This window comes from Adiantum capillus-veneris, chromosome 24 (assembly GCF_014529385.1).
Source record: "Adiantum capillus-veneris isolate H3 chromosome 24, ASM1452938v2, whole genome shotgun sequence".
NCBI lineage: Eukaryota > Viridiplantae > Streptophyta > Polypodiopsida > Polypodiales > Pteridaceae > Adiantum > Adiantum capillus-veneris.
This window is the reverse complement of record NC_140954.1, coordinates 4,117,877-4,134,825: the sequence shown is the minus strand read 5'-3', so window position 1 is coordinate 4,134,825 and position 16,949 is coordinate 4,117,877. Positions and strand designations below refer to the sequence as shown.

At 46.4% G+C, this 16,949-nt stretch overlaps 1 protein-coding gene across 4 annotated transcripts in view; it reads right to left on the bottom strand.

Annotated features, from left to right (window-relative positions):
- The window catches only part of LOC147425858 (uncharacterized), a 39,989-nt gene extending 30,278 nt beyond the window's left edge, over positions 1-9,711 (bottom strand). For 2 of the 4 annotated variants that reach the window (XR_015186119.1, XM_086498014.1), the window contains exon 1: positions 9,462-9,711. The gene's annotated coding sequence lies outside the window, so the exon portion shown is untranslated. The remainder of the gene's footprint in view (positions 1-9,461) is intronic. The other 2 variants (XM_086498012.1, XM_086498013.1) reach the window with 2 other exon arrangements.
- Between the last annotated feature and the right edge of the window lie 7,238 nt (positions 9,712-16,949).

Here is a 16,949-nt window from a genome sequence, read left to right as displayed (position 1 = left end):
AGCGGAAAAAGGGAAGCGTCAACTTCTAAAGGTTGGGGATTTGTAGACTGTGAATAACCAACGGGTATTGATACTCTGACCCTAGATCAACAGACAACTTTATCTTGTTGGATACGGCAGAACGCTTGTCTCACACCAAGTCATCTTCGGATTGGCAAGTACAAGGACCGCAAATCATTTTTTATGGCACCCATCAAGGGATGTGATATCATCCCGGGTATGCCATGGCACTACCATATGCAACCTGTCACAGGGACGTGCACCACGTGTCACGATTGTGACTATGTTGCAGTATTACATCTACTCCTAATTGCAGATACGTGAAGTGCCATACCAAGGAGGACCCCTGCCCTTGGATGGTCACACCCCTTCGCCCTAGAGACGTGCCTCTTCGCCAAAAGCCACACTCCTTCGACGACTGGTCACACCCCTTTGCTCTATGGGTGCAACTCTTCACCCAATGTTTGCAGCTCTTCGCCGAAAGGATGTGTCTTTACGTCTAAAGTCATGTCTCTTCACCAGGAGACATGTCTTTTCAGTTGTGTCTCTTCGTCCCCTTGTATCACACATTCAAACAATCAACACAGAGTCTTCTAAGTCTTGTTTCTGAGTACAGTTCAAGTTTCTTAAGTCTTAATCATGAGTTTAAGTACTTAATTGAGAATTAATACCTAGAATCCTTACCCCACGTGCCAACGGGAAAGAAGAGACTAAACAACTTTAAGCGAAAGAGATGCACGACGAGACGGGGAGTGCGGAGTTCCACCCCAAACAAGCACAAGCCCCAAACCATGGCGCACCTTTCGGTATTTCTTTATATTGCTTGAACTCGGTACAATGTCGGTACTCGCGCTCTGCACCTTCACCCGGAAGAGTGCCAGAAAATCAGCCCTTGGCTCATATTTAAAGGCCCTTGGCCCATGAAAAGCATCAAACTCTAAAAGCATCTAGTCTTCAAAAGCTCTAGCGCCAAAAGCTGCAAGCGTATTTTGCAAAAATCCGTACAGCTGCCACATCAGCATGTCAGTGCAAATTACAAACATCAATACAATCTGCCACGTGGCACTGCAACGCAAAACACGGGTGTCCGTACAACTGCCACGTCATCATGCTCCACACAAATATGGGTCACACTATTTAATCTCTTTAGGTCACTTGGGCCCCATCGAACGGGGTCCCATAAGTTGGTGGGAACGTTTTCTGCTTCTCTTTCTTCTGCTGCTGCTTCTAAAGTTTAGGCCCCTCGGCCGGGATCTGCAAGTTGGCTTCGTTCTTCAGTGGCTTGACACGTCAGTAATTTGTGACACAACCGGTCCTAGATTATGTGGAAAAGACCCTCGCTTTTGAGCATGAGGGCAAGAACATTAAATTTTGGGTGATGCTATAGTAAGCCATTTCTCCATTAAAAAAGAAATAAAAAAGAACGTTTCTACTTACTTGATTTTCGCACTTGAAAAGGGTAAAACTAAAGAGGTTTCACTCTCTAGTTTGAAAATTAAACGTTTTCAATTTATTGAAAGATATAAGGACTATTTCACGGACACTCTTCCGGTTAGACTACCCCCGGAACGTCCGGAAGATCACCATATTGATCTTGTACTGAGTACCTCACCTCCTAACAAACTAAAACTGGCCCGTAGGGCGGTAGACTTTGGCTTTCACCCAATCTTTACTTTAACTTTATGACACAAAGGAACTTCACGAATAAGCCTGTGATTGGAATTCAACACTTCAAGACATTTCACGACTTGGTAGCTAGAGCCATAGTAACAGGAAATGGCATTTGTCAGGTCCCGGTTCCCCATTCCCATCCCAATTGCTAGCTAGAGCGCTCCCAAGTAGACAGCGACACGCTATTGGCCCCAAAGACTGGCGCCCCTTTTGGTATTTCTTTATTCTTATTACACTTGAGAAAAACCTGTAAACTTCTACAAGCTGTCCCACTTTTATCGGGCTGAAATTCCTCTACTCTAACCCAATTTCGGCCACATAACCATAGTAGAAGTCTCCACGGACAAAATCCCAAGTACACGGTGACTTTCTACGCACTTTACAGCACTTTACAAAACCTGACAAGAGATTACAACTCGCTAAATTCTCTGTTTTGCGCTCCGATTCGCGTGCCGATCACTCTGTGGATAGCCCTCGAGCTCTCGCATTTGTAGGGTCCCTTGCCCCTTGAATTAAACAAGATTCTTCACAGGAAATTTCTCTCTAAAATGTCTTGTACAAGCACCCAATGCTTTCCCGAGGCTCCCCTGGCAAATAAAGGATCCGAACGCTTCCACCTAACCCTCACCACTGTCCAAACCTGTCCATGGCTGTAATTGCAGATTTTTGACCCAATTTTGCTAGCATAACGACGCAAATATACCTGCAGGTCAAAAGTACACGTCAAGGACACTTTCCCTTGCGGTATGGAAGCTTTCAAGTGAGCTGTAAGTCAATTTCAGCATGCTGTAATTTTCTGTTTTGCCACTGTTAGGTGCCTACTGCCCTGTACACGCATCCCAAGGCTTTTCCGAGGCTCCCTTGGCGATTCCCTGCAGTTTAGGTACGGAACCCTAAACCTGCAGAAAAACACAGGAGGCTGTAATTCTCTGTTTTGGACCGTTTCCAGCGGAGCGAGCACGCCTACGCGTGTCTCAGGTGCTCCCGTACGCAATGGGACAATTCCCTTGTAAATGGGGCGAGTTTTCCCACGAGAAAACTCTCCGTTTTCGCATTCCTTCGCGGTGGAACTATGGGGATTAGCAATTAGCTAATCTGGTTCTTGTACAGAAGGCTCTTGCCTTGGCAAACGCGCATAAAAACCCCAGAATTGTACATGGTCATCTGAGAAGCCCAACTAGTGGGACATTACCATATGTGCAAAGGGGAGAGAGAGATGCGCGAGAGCAAATCGTCGCACTACATAAAAGGGAGAAGGCAAACTTTCCATTAAAGCTGTGATCACCTGCACCCACTACTCACACACACTGTAGCACTCTTATGAGCAAAAAACAGCCCCCACTTCAATGTTGGGTGCCCCCTCTTCTTGCAGACTTGGCAAGTCGCTCTGGCGTCGCCATGTGTCCAGTTTGCCTCTTTTGAGTTAATTCCCTAGTACCCACTGACTAACAAGTGTAGCAAGGGGCCTGAATGACTTTGAATCTGAGCCTAGACACCCTTTTACTGCTCAGATTCCAGTGTCGATTGGCCTGACCAACTCGTGGTGACCTGCCCTTCTCGACTGCGGGTAAAACTCTCGGCCGTTGGTCGTTTAACACTGGCCATACAATGTCCGGACATTTGCAACTTCAAAAAGAGGGTCCCAAAAATTAAACAAAAATCATCAGAAAGAAACCAACAACTCAAGTTAGCAATTGCCACGTCCTTGTGACACCAACCCCCTTACAAGGTAAGTCTTGCTCAGCAAGATGAAATTTCGAAGCAAATCAACGAGCTTTTGGAAAAAGGTCTAATACGACCGAGAACTTCACCCTATTGCTCTCCAGTTTTACTAGTGCAGAAGAAAGATGGCACGTTTCGAATGTATATAGATTACCGATCTTTAAACAAGATCACCATCAAGAATCACTTTTCGATTCCTCCGATTGATAATATTCTCCATAAGTTACAAGGTGCAAGCATCTTTAGTCGCATTGACTTAAAGAGCGGGTATCATCAAATACGAATAGCCCCTGAGGATGTCAATATGACTGCTTTTAGCACTACTGTTGGACTTAATGAATTTTTTATAATGCCTTTCGGCTTGACCAATGCTCCTTCCACATTCAGTCGCATGATGGATCGAATTTTCAGCCCACACCAAGCTTTTAAAGGAGTGTTGTTTGATGACATACTCGTCTTTTGAAGACAAAGGAGGAACATCGGAAGCACTTGAATATAGTGTTTCAGAAATTACGGAAGCATCAGTTGCATGTCAATGCAAAGGTAAGTGAGTTCTTTCTAATGGAGATACACTATCTCGGCCTCACAACCAAGTATGGATCCAGCCAAGATCCATGTGGTACAAGACTGGCCAACTCCCACTATGGTACATGATGTACGTAGCTTTTTGGGATTGTGTTCCTAGTATCAAACATTTATCCAAGGCTTTGGTCATGTAACAAGACCACTCCATAACCTAACACAAAAGAAGATCCCTTTCAAATGGGGATCAAACAACAAGGGATTGTGCTCCTAGCATCGAAGATTTATCCGAGGCTTTGGTCATGTAACAAGACCACTCCATGACCTAACACGGAAGAAGATCCCTTTCAAATGGGGATTGAAACAACAAGGTGCCTTTGACAAGCTAAAGTATTTATTAAGCCATGGCTCTATTTTGATAGAGCCAGACTTGAGGAAACCATTTGAGGTTCACTGCAATGCTTCAGGTGATTGCATCGGCGCAATGCTTAACAAAGAATCCCATGCCCTGGCTTATGAAAGTAGACGGCTTAAGGATGCAGAATTGCATGCCTCGATCTATGAGGAGCTTATGGTTGTAATTCACACATTGTCTACCTGGAAGCATTATCTTCTAGGAGCGGATGTTGTGAACAAAACCGATCATCAGAGTTTGTAGTATTTCCTCACGCAACGAAAGATATCTGAGAAGCAAATGAGATGGGCCAACTTTTTGTCCATATTTCACTTCCAGATCCTTCATACGGCTGAGAGTAAGAAAGTGGTTGCGGACGCACTGTCTAAATGGCCAAGGTGAATGCAATTACTTTTGTATATCACCACCAAGAATTGGAATCACTTCGGAGCAGAAAGAGCTCGCTACTGCTGGGCACCCTGCTAGCCTGCCATCGCCATCACCTCCCCTCTCACGCGCTGCCCTCTCCTCGCCCCCGCACACCCCCCCCCCCCCCCCCACATTGCTCCCGCCTGCCCTACCCTCGTGTTGCTCCCCCCTACCCGCACGCCTGCTGGCTGCTACCCCTTCGCAGCCCTCCTGTCCGCCTGCCTCCCTTTGTTTCATACAGTCCCCCCCCCCCCCCCCCCCACATTGCTCCCGCCTGCCCTGCCCTCGTGTTGCTCCCCCCTACCCGCACGCCTGCTGGCTACTACCCCTTCGCAACCCTCCTGTCCGCCTGCCTCCCTTTGTTTCATACAGTGCCACCACCCCCCCCCCCCCCCCCCCCCCCCCCCAAAACTGAAGCCTTTTTCTACCTCTGCTTCGACAAGTGACAGGTTTCTGTCTTTGCTTGTCGAAGCTCTCGAAGGAGCTGTCTTCACCTGGTCCCCCTTCTTCCACCACAGCAGACACAGAATGGCGGCCTCTGCTCCATCACAGAGGGACTCCTCAGAAGCCCCCTCGCCCGACCCGCGGAGCCGACCCTTCAACTTGCTCTTTCGCCAAAAGAGCAAGCGAGCTTGGTGGCCGAGGTGGAACGCTTGCAAGCCTCCTCGGTTATCTGTAAGATCATTGGCACTCGACCCAACCGTGGCGAGGCTCGGGACTTACTCCAGGCCCGACTGCTCTCCGATGTGGGTAAGATTACCGATGTCTAGATCCTCGGGAGAGGGTACTATCAGATAGAGTTTGAGTCTTCAGAGATGACCGCCAAGGTAATTTCGATGAGCCCGCTTGGTATCCAAGCAACTCGAGCCTACTTCACACGGTGGCATTATGGTTTCGACCCGAGTACAGATGTACTTGAGGAGGAGGCCGATTTGCCTATCTCGGTTTGCTTCCCAGGCCTGAAGAGAGTATTTTCCTCTTTTCCCCAGGATTGGTTCCATGTTCGGGACAGTTCTGGAGTCTCCGGGCACTGCAACTTCAATTGTGGCCAAGGCCGCAGGTATACCTACTGTGCCGGTTCTTGTTCGAGACACACTCCCTCCCCAAGGTGGAACTACTGCCTCGGGTGAGTGGGGGATGGATCAGACAGAGTGTGGAGTATTCGGGTCTCTCGAATTAGTGTTTCATTTGCAGACAGATGGGCCATTTGGCAAAGGCTTGTCCTCGCAGGAGACGACCCACATCGAATGTGCAGCTTCTCAAGGCTGAGCATGCCCAACAACCAGATACATAGAACGCACAGGCTGGTACCTCGACTAAGACCAACGATCAGACATCTGACGGTTGGCAGCAAGTGCTTGGCCGCCGTCGACAGGGGCAGGCTCGCCCCACTGCTCCCCCTTGTGGCCGACCTTCTGCAGCTCAGCAACACTCCGTTCCGACTGGGAACCGTTTTGACCCCTTCAGCAAGACCTACCTGAGGAAGCCCCGTCCACTTCAGTTCCTCCACCTCCTCCTCCCTCAGACGTTGCCGCTCCGCCTCCTCCCCCTCCCCCACCTCCACCCCCACCTCTCTCCCCGGTAGGGCCCACAGCCTCATCTCTCGACCCCTCCCCCATTCTGCCTCAGACGCAAGGGACTCGACACGCGTCTGCCGCGAGGCGATCTCTTGGTAGTGCATTCGCTACGAGCCGTGTGGCTCAAGAGGGACAGCCCCATGTGACGCCACCTTTTTTGGTGCAAGCTTCTCCTTTTGCAGCAGTCCCTAGAGGTTTCACTAGCTTTGACATTCGCAAACGCTGGGACTTCTTCGACTACAGCTTCACACGGTTCCTGAATGACTCTTCTCTTGACCTGGAGGAGGCTTGCTTTGGAGTCCACATCCTCTTTCTTGCAGCTAGAGGCATTGAGGCTTTGGACACAGCGGTGGGTTTCTCCTTCCCGCTGTGCAGTAGGGATTCCACAAAGTGGACCCTGCACACAGTTCTTGACTGGCTCCAGATTCACGCTACTGAGTTCTCACACCACACAGGGGACTTAGGGGTGACAGATCTGGTACAGACGCTTTGGCCTCTTGCCAAGTTCAACGTGACGCCTCCGGATGCAGCGGGTTGCAAGCACATTGTGGTGCATTTGTTTGCTGACACTCAGAGCCCTCCTTGTTATGTATTTGTACATGAGGATTCTTAAACAGAGGATGTAGCCCTTCGGGCTGCACACTCGGCTTGGGCCTAGGCAGGACAATCACTTCTTTCGCGCTTGTCTAGAGATCGTTCGCATGCGGATTACTCCCCCTCCAAACCAGCCTCAAAGATAGCGAGGTTGGCTGCATCTGTTTTCTCGTCACTGACTCCATGAAGATCATCTCATGGAATGTGCATGGATTAGGAGGGCCCCAGTTTCAGCGTCGTCGGCTGCATCAGGAGATTCAGGGATGCCTTGTGGGTGGTGAGATTGACATTCTTATGCTACAAGAGCATCATCTTTGTGAGAGCCGCATAAGACGGTGTGGTCAAATTTTGTGTGGTCGCTATGAGACGTTTTGGTCAACTGCATTTGGAGGCATTGCAACTCTCAGCAGCTCTCTCTCTCTCTCTCTCTCTCTCTCTCTCTCTCTCTCTCTCTCTCTCTCTCTCTCTCTCTCTCTCTCTCTCTCACACACACACAAAAACATGGCTCTTCTAACCCTTTGCATTACATACTACAATAGGTCCATATACAAGAGACATGGGGAAAACCCTCAAAGATATACAATGAGATCATGGGGGAAAACCCAAAACAAACCACAAGATACATCAAAGGATAGAGATACTCTGATCAGGAAGTGATAATAGGAGTTTTCCAGTTGTATGTTGGAAAACCTCTAAACGATGCAGGCTTGTGGTCTGAGGAGCATTTAGTTATATTTGGAGCCTCCAAGCGACACAAGCTACGGTCTGGGGAGCATTTGGTTGTATCAATCCTCTAAGCTCATGGCCTGAACCTTTTTAAGTTATTTGTGGGGAGAGTGAGGAGGTAGTTGTTAAGTGACTTCATACCTAAGACCGTCTGTCTGGGAGGAGTGCTCAGCGGCGTTTGTCTTGTAACATGCATATGTAAGCACGTGTGTTGCATCGTGATGTAATCAATGCGGTCTAGGTGTGATGGCTAATTTTGCTACGCCAAAATATCAACAGCTCTGATATAGAATGAGAAAAATGAATCACCCTCGCAATGACCCTTGGATATTTTTTATCTGACTTGAGTTGTTTTGCAAATATAATCATGGACAATTACTTTTCTTTCAAGAAGGGGGGATGTCACAAACTGCTCACGTGTCCAGCCATTGAAGACCTAGAGGGTTAGGACTCCCTCAACTTAACCCTGGCCAGCCTGCATATCCCGACCGAGGGGCCCAAACCCTAGTTCCTACCCGAGTAGCCCTATTGCTATAATGGGTTAGGATTAAAAACTCTAACCACTGACCAACTTAAAGAACCTTGGCCAAGGGGCCCAACGTAAAATAAAGCAGGTCACACACACACACACACACACACTCTTCAAATAGCGTAAAAGGCTGATGATGTGGCAACTGTAAAATCCGCGAATTGTGCTGATGGCTGATGATATGGCATCAGCATGCAGACAGCCGTCTGGGCGCTTGCTTTTGGACTAGAGTTTCTGCTTTCATGTAAGCATATGGAGGGGCAAGGGCCAGTCTCGCCATACAACCATGACAATGTAACCTAAGAGGCCACCATTTGATGACGACATATCTCCAACAAGCTAATAGTGAAAAACAAAAACCAATACAACTGAGCTACAAGGCCAATGACCAAAATCCTTGAAGGAGGCCATGGAAAAACTCTCTCCTAACAAGAGTAAAAAGTCCCTAGCCGCCTTGCCACCTTATGCGAATCTCAGCAAAAAAGACTGGCAGCTTGAACCACTGAATCCTTGAAGACTCCTGTGGTAAGGGAGCCAAAGGAAGCCAATGGTCGATGAGAGTGGTGAGAACTGCTCTAAGTAACAGCTGTCCACAATCTGGTCCAGCAACCACCAACAAACACCTCAAATACAAAGAGCAAGGCAAAGAAAATAGGAGGCACTCCTGAACATGAGTATGAAGGTGAAGAAGCTACAATGGAAAACCATGAACTCATTAAAAAGCAAAATTCCGATGTAACCCAATGACTACTCCCCATCATAACAAGTCAGTTTTCACCCAAGGTTTACAAGCTCATCGGCCAACCATTTTTTACTTAGTAAGGCTCACAAGGTGACACAAGCAAATGGCATGGTGTAATGAACCAACCAAAAGGGGCAGACAACCAACATGGTTGTTACTAAGAGAGAAAACCTTCAACAAGAGAACCTTTTGTACTTAAAAAGAAAGAAGACCTGCTACTATGTTCTACTTTGAGCGTGGTAGGCAAGATTACAGCACATGTGTACTAAAAGCTAGATGAATGCGGTCATTCTCTCAGAGATTGTATGTTTGAGGGAGCCCAGCACCAGAGATCTGTTATTCAACATTTCAAGGCACTGATCCAGCTTTATTTAGCCCTTCGTGATGACCACCGTTGTGTGACTAATTTCCTGTAGGAGTGCAAAAATTGACGAAAAGAAATCCACCAAAGGAAAAGACCACAATTGCTGAAACGAGAAACAAGCTCAGAAAAAATAAAACTGTGCGCACAAACAATTTCGAGCAAAATGTGAGCTAACAAGGAGTCATCATAACCTTTTGAAACCCTGATTGATTCTATAACATTGTACTTCCACCTCGAACGGCCGGGAGCGTCGTTGCGTTTGAAGGAGAAGTCCCTTGCGAGTGGGGATCGCGGGTCAGGTAGTTGACATGGGCTGGCGGAGCTTCACTACAGCTCTGATGGCGCCCCGCCCAAAAAAGGCGCCCACCAGCGTCGAAGCTCTAGTCTAATAATAATCCAAAATCTTTTCTGTAGAAGATCGGTCAGTTACGCATTTGATCAGGTCTGCCTAAAAGTCTTAAGGGTTACAGCATAATGGTATGTTGTAGTAGTGAGCGAAACATCCAGAGGGATAACTAGTAAGGCGTGTGTCACACTAGGGCAGGGGGAGGATGGGCATGCTGAAATGGCGCGTTTCCATTCGATGTGGGAAGGCCCGTGGGATTTGTCAGAGGGGCGGCCTTCCCACATCGGCCAACTTTCAAAATGGGAGGCCATCTGCCAAAAGGTATGGCGCGAGGGCATCGGACTGGATTCGAACTCTGACTGGCAACGAGAAATCCAGACGTCGAACCACTTGGCTAGGGTTGGCTGGTTGTGAAATTTTCGCAGTTCTTTGAATTGAGCCAAATGTGACAGTAACCAAGGGCGGGCACACTGCAAATGGCGAGGGATGCCCGTCCCAATGTGACAGGGGCCTAATAATGTGATAACGATTTTTAAAGAATCTTTGAAAATACGAATTTGTCCAGATACTTTGCATTAAAATATGGAGGGTTGCGTGGCGATGGGCAAGGGGCATAGGCAGGAGGGGCCAGCCAAGGGCGGGTGCAGGCCATCGACGGAAGAGAGGTGGCTAGGGAAGGCACAACAAGGAGGCTGCTAAGGTGGGACAGATCAGAGCACGAGGCCTATGTAAAGGGTGGACAACTCCAGGCATCGAGGGCATGACAGCAGCGTAGGACAAGGCCAAGACTTTTTTCTTATACAAAGGGCTTCACTCCCTCGGCACTGCTAAGCTATGGTTGGGATGGTTAGCTCAGTTCGACCTCTTTGAAGGCTGGCTCGTGGGTTCTATTCTTGATTGTGGAAAGAGTTTTTGCTTAATGAAGAGAATCAAAGGAATTCTAATGGGATCTAGAAACAATTGAATAAAATAACAAAGCCACCAATATGTCTAGTCAATCTTCAAACAATCGAGCAAAAGGCAAATCGAAGCAATATGCCAATTTTATAAATTGAAAGGAAAATGGATTCGTGGAAGTCTACGCCTGTGGAAGAATGTCGAAGCGTCTCGGTAAATCGACATTGTAACCTCTCTCTCTCTCTCTCTCTCTCTCTCTCTCTCTCTCTCTCTCTCTCTCTCTATGTGTGTGTGTGTGTGTGTGTGCGTGTGTGTGTGTGCATCACAAGTCTAGGACGAGCAACCAAGGAGAGGTGGACGTCACGACCTGACGTGGAAAGAGGGGAGGGAGGAATATTTGAGAGTATCGAGCTCAACAATTGATTTGTTTAAGTGTTATCCAATAGTATGTATAGGTCCTACAAATATTGAAAAAGAAAATGAGTGTGAATCTTGGCATATGCGAAAAAAAGTGAGATTCTGGTCGTGGAGGTCCCGATTGTAGCGCGCGAAAAGGAGAGAGAGAGAGAGAGAGAGAGAGAGAGAGAGAGAGAGTGAGTCAGACAAGGGTCACAGAGCAAGGATAAAGGAGAAGGAGAAGATGCAGGATAGTCATGCACGCACCCAATGCCTATCTATCCACGATTGTCTGGAACAACAATAAAAAATTACATCATAAGTTACCGTATACTTTGACTTCACAATACTAATCTTGCAAATTCCCTAAGAGTTTGAAAGGTTGCCACAAGAATTTGGTGAGTGGGAATCGCTTAGTGGCAAAAGAACAACACTTACATCTTTTATCCACACTACCAAGGAACTTCAACGATCCAAGAAGATATTGTTGTATTTGACACCACCCAACATGACTTTCAAGTTTATCACCGTTAAGAGAAAGAAATTGCCAAAAGTTTGAAACAATGCCACAAAAAATGTAGCAAATGGAAGCAAAGCACGTGCTTGGCACATACTTAGTCTCTCAAGCACCAAGTAGACTAGCCATTTGCTGCGCAAGAAGTTGAAAGGGCTAAATCCATGGAAACACACGTATGGCGGTCAATGTTCCTTTAGCTACTATTATAATGCTTTACCACCTACGATGTTGTCATTGATCAAATGTTTATCCCATGAGCATCAAGACTCATAGTTGAGGGCAACTATGATGAGGAAACTTTATCAACATTACAATTATTTAAGAGCTCCAAGGAATTTAATTTTTTATCATCATTTTCTGTACTAAATGATGTTAGTGTAAATGTTCAAGCTGTAAAACAAGACTTTGTCTCTTAAGGCTAGAGAGAGAAAACTCCCATAATGTAGGAGTGGCCATGCTTGATTCTAGCAAAATTTAGACGCAAAGGAAGTAGAGAGCCAAGCTCTACTTGCAAAAGCACAGAAGGTTCAAACCTCACTCACCAAGACTGTCATGGCCGCAGTACAAAAAGAATCACATGAAGCAACACATAAGAAGATAGATAGCAAGATACAAGCGCCCCTACATGAATGCCGACTACAAGACTCTCTTGGCCTCAAGGTCGGGATTGGGGGGCTCCACTCACCGCGGTGCACCAGCGAGGACACCCTCGAGGAAGCAATCACCAAGCTCAATGACATTCTTCAACCTGTCTACATCAAGCCCGAAATTGTTTCATCAATCAATGACACACATAGGCATGTGCCACCCGAGCATTGCATACTCACTTTCAAGGACAAAGATGAGTGTATGAAGCTGCTACGCCAATCTCGACTTTTCAAGGGGGAAAATCTATGGATTGCTAAAGAATTCACCATGAATCAACTCAAGAGTAAAGCAAGTGAGCTCAAGAAGATGCATGAAGCACGTAAGCGAGGCAAATGGGCAGTCTACTGAGGTGGCAAAGCGATCATCCAAGAGTTTCAAAATCCTAAGCCAACTATCCCCTCAACTGAACCCCCTTAGGTTTTGTCTCTCTTTTTCTTTACTTTACCATCTTGATGGACCCTCAGTCCTTAACTGATATGTATCACCCTTCACTCTAAGAAGGAATTGTTGTAGTGCTCCTTTTGGTCCCGTGGGTCATATATGACCTTCTTGGACGATAATTCTCTCTCTTTCTCTCTCTCTCTCTCTCTCTCTCTCTCTCTCTCTCTCTCTCTCTCTCACACACACACACACACACACACTCCGTCTCTCTTTCATGCTAAGGGTGCACCCAACAACAAGAGTGTACTCCGCATCAGTCCCTGGCGACAAAGAACAATCCTCTTATCAAAAGAGGGAGAAAGGGAGATTTAGCTCCAAGGATAAGGGTAAGACCATTCTAGAGCATGAACATGAGGAGGCAAGCAAATACAAGGCTACAAGGAAGCTATAAGCACTCATATGACTACATCAAACTTGGAATACAATTTCTCTAGAGCATTTGGGTATCATCTCCACAAAGAAAAGGTAAGCATCTAGAAGATAATCTTCCATCCCATTTGGTGTTTCACCTAATGAAAATTTCAATAGGTGGTCTACTTGTTGAAGAGTGTGTGTGCGTGGATGCGTGCGTGCACGGTGCGGTGTATGTGCGAGAAGGGGAGGGAGAGAGTGTGTGGGTGGAGTTAACCTCACAAATGAGGAGCTCCTTATTCTTGATATATGGACAATAATAAGTGGTGTCAGTGGGCGGGCGCCCATCATCTAGGCAGTCGGGCAAGGCATGCACTTGTACCCCAATAATCTCCCACTTAAAGGTGAATGTGCCGATAAGTGGGTCCTACTAGCTAAACTACTAGTATGTACAAGAAAACAAGTGAGAGACTCTCTCAACCTACGCCCATTGAATTGCTCAGTCGATTTACATGTAGTATCGGCTCTAGGGATAGGCGAGCGTGCATACCCACGGTAGAGCCTGCATGCAAATCCCATAGACACTTTGTATGGTCTGCAAAACTCCACTATGCATCATGCTAGTGTCAGTCATCGTACAACTAACAATCCCTACTGCAAATGCTCCCACTACACCTGCTATGTCGGGCCTCGACACTAATAGGCCATACATGAGACACCCGAACGCTGACAAAATTGCGCAATCCTAGCTATCCCAGCCACCTTAGTGCTATTTGCATACTCTACATCATTAGGACTAGTTGTCATGAATGGATGTGTTGACTTTGACCCTTGGAGGACCACCTCCCCCTCATCCATAGGGACTCGATGTGTGTGTCCTGATATCACCTCATCAACCTCTAGCATGAGCATATCAAAAATTCCATATATGTCATCTCGGCATGTGCCTCTATGGCGCAGACCCGCTCTACCTTTGTCTGCACACACTCTGATGATGCTTTGTGTCTCACCAGAGCAATCCCACTCCACCTCTGTCGCTACAGAGTCCACTGACATGTCCTGCACAGTTAAATGCTATGTCTCTTGAGCATGTTAGAGCTCACTCGCAAAGGAGAAGCATATGGTCTCTCGCTCCTCACATGCCACAGTAGTAATGGAGACTATATCGTCTCACACCTGAGAAACCTGCTGTGGATATACAATGTATGACCTAGCACCTCGTGCAATGACTAGGCGACCCATCTGCATCTGGAAAGACTGCTCTTGAAGTAGTACCTAACACCCATTGTCTCTCACGCATCTCACTAAGATCAAGCTTTGCACAATCCCAAGAACATAACGTACATGTGTAAGCATATAAGATGCACCACAAGGTAGTAACATACATATATCTCTTGCACCCTCCATGTCATATGTTGAACCATCAGTCAGATGAAAACGACCATAACTCCCACTAGCAAATGTGATGAACCAGTCACGACATGGTGTGACATGAAATGTATTTAGCAGCCATTGGGAGCGAGTGCCATCTCTGTCAGACATGTATCGTGGGTGGAGGCTAGAGGTAAGTGTGACATCGCCATCACTAGCATATGTAGCCGTCTCTCTAGTATGTGTCATAACTATCTGTGCGTCACATATTTGTCTTCGTTGTTGTCTCATGCATCTAAACTAACATCTAATGTGCCATGTGCGACCACAATACCAACATCGCATATGTCGGGAAGATTGAGACCATCTCTCGTGAGCCGTCATTGTAGACTCAATTGTGTCACACATCATGTCAATGCATACGTGTCAAAAGTGGGAGATCATTTGACCACTGTGCTAATCAAGCATAAACAAACCAGTAGCTCAATGGTCAAAACCTGTAACCTGCATGTTGTAGTCTCACGCTCGAAATATGCATCGACGTGAGAACATGAGGCAAAATCAAAGGAAACTTGTAACCACTAAGAGCATACCATAATGCACTCCTGCAAGGGTGGGTACAAAAACACTAAACATGTGTCCAAGCGTTAAAGTGAGAGTCAACACTCAATCATTGTCAAAGTGGGAATAAATCTACCACTATACAATCATGCAGCCATGATCAAACTGCATCAAACCCGATGCTCACATATGCATAAAACCAACTCCACAATCTGCAAACTTTGCAAGCACACAATCTACGACAAATTGTTTAACTGAGCTAAAGCGCATAATCATATACGCAAGTAGAGAGCAAACTAGCTCAAAACGCATCCCACAAAAGAAACTGCTTGCAAAAATCTACAGAAAAACTTGTGAAACCTGTGAGACTATCTATATGTAGCCACACAAGCATAGGCAATCCTCACTCCTACGAGAGTGGGTACAAGAACACTAAATTGTGTCCAAACTGACAAAACTTGTCAAAGTGAGAGTGAACACTTGATCACTGTCAAAGTGGGAGTCAAACTTGACCATTTAACCATCAGAGAGTAAGCTGCAAATATGTGCAAAACATGGCGAGAATCTAAGGAAAAATGGAAAGAGTTCCCCTTGTATTTTGAGCAACATCTCACTAAAACAGACACCCATTATCTCAATATAAACAGATCCACAAATGGCATACATGCACTGCCAAACCCTAACAAACTGGCTCACTCCTAAACAAATGGCTCTATGGACATGTACCTGTCCAAAAAAGTTATAAACCTGTGAACCTCGTACATGTGAGCTGATTCAGCTCAAGCTGTAATCGCAAATGCATACATAGCATGAAACTACACCAAACCATGCCAAAAACTGCTCTTTGGAATGCCCCACACAATCATACATAGTCTGCACTACAAGCAAGTGCAAGATGCGAGCAAAATCCTCGAGAAATTGGCACACTATGTCATCGATTAGTAAGCACGTCGATAAAAAACCAAGCACAAAGTACGACCAGCTTCCTGTGGTCGAAATCACCATTTGAGAGTCGTGCTCATGAGAAAAAGTGCTCCAGAATGGACCATCGAAGCCGCTATGCGTCGGTATCGGTGGCACACATCGACGAAATGGGATGCTGGGTGAAATCGTCTGAGCAAATCCGCTCCGAAATGGGCGTGGGAGGGGAGTCACTGGCAAAGCTATGCTAGAGCTGAGCCAAATCTCTCTTCCTATGTCAAAGACGAGAGAAACTGGTCGATGCTTCCTTTTGTTAGGTTGGGAAGCTATGGTGGGTGGTAGCGGTGAGCAGGCATGGCGTGAAGGGTGCAGAGAACACAAGAGCGAGAGAGGAGAGGGAGAGAGATCGACACAGCAAGGCAAAAAATAACGCCTTTTTTGTTGTGTGTATATTTCTTGTGAAACCCTTACATATAAAGAAAAGTGCCATGCACACTCCTAAAAGTAGTGGAGTTGCAATTGCATGCTATAGGGTTATGTTCCCACGCGTAGACGATACAGGGCTTAAACCCAACAATCCCCCCTCAAGCCCGAACTAGACAAACCCTCTCATGATACCCTCGAGTTTTTGGTGTACTCGTCAACCGTGAGTTTTAGGTTTTCTCACAACCAAGGATTTCTGGTGTATCCATAACCTGGTGCTATGCTAAACCCCCCCTTGAACAAATAGGGTGTAGGTCAAAAATTAGCTACCAAAAATGGATTTTTTGGTTCACTGCCAAACCTTGGGTTTAAGGTGTACCCAATAACCTCATGAGAAGTGATAACAACAAATGGGACTTGAAAATAAAATCTGATGATTTGGGAGGTCTTACCACTCATGTGTGGCAGTGTCTATAACCCGTACAAATTTTTAGCATGGCATGACTGACAACAAATAAAGTAAAAATAAACTTGGACTAAAAATGTATGATTGTTTTGACAATAGACAAACAAAACAAATCTATGATACTGAACATGATTTTTTTTTTGGTGAGAAAATTGATGTTGATGGACCAGCTCCTTCTATCAAGCCTTTGACTTCTGTGCTTGAGTGGTTGTCTATGTGTTTGAGCGTGTTGTAAATCTTTCTTGGCATGTTGAACATGTCAATGCGTCGCCTCGATTGCAACCGCGACCCGTGACCTTGAATATTTTTGCCTATTACCTTGTCGTCGATAAGACGAAGGC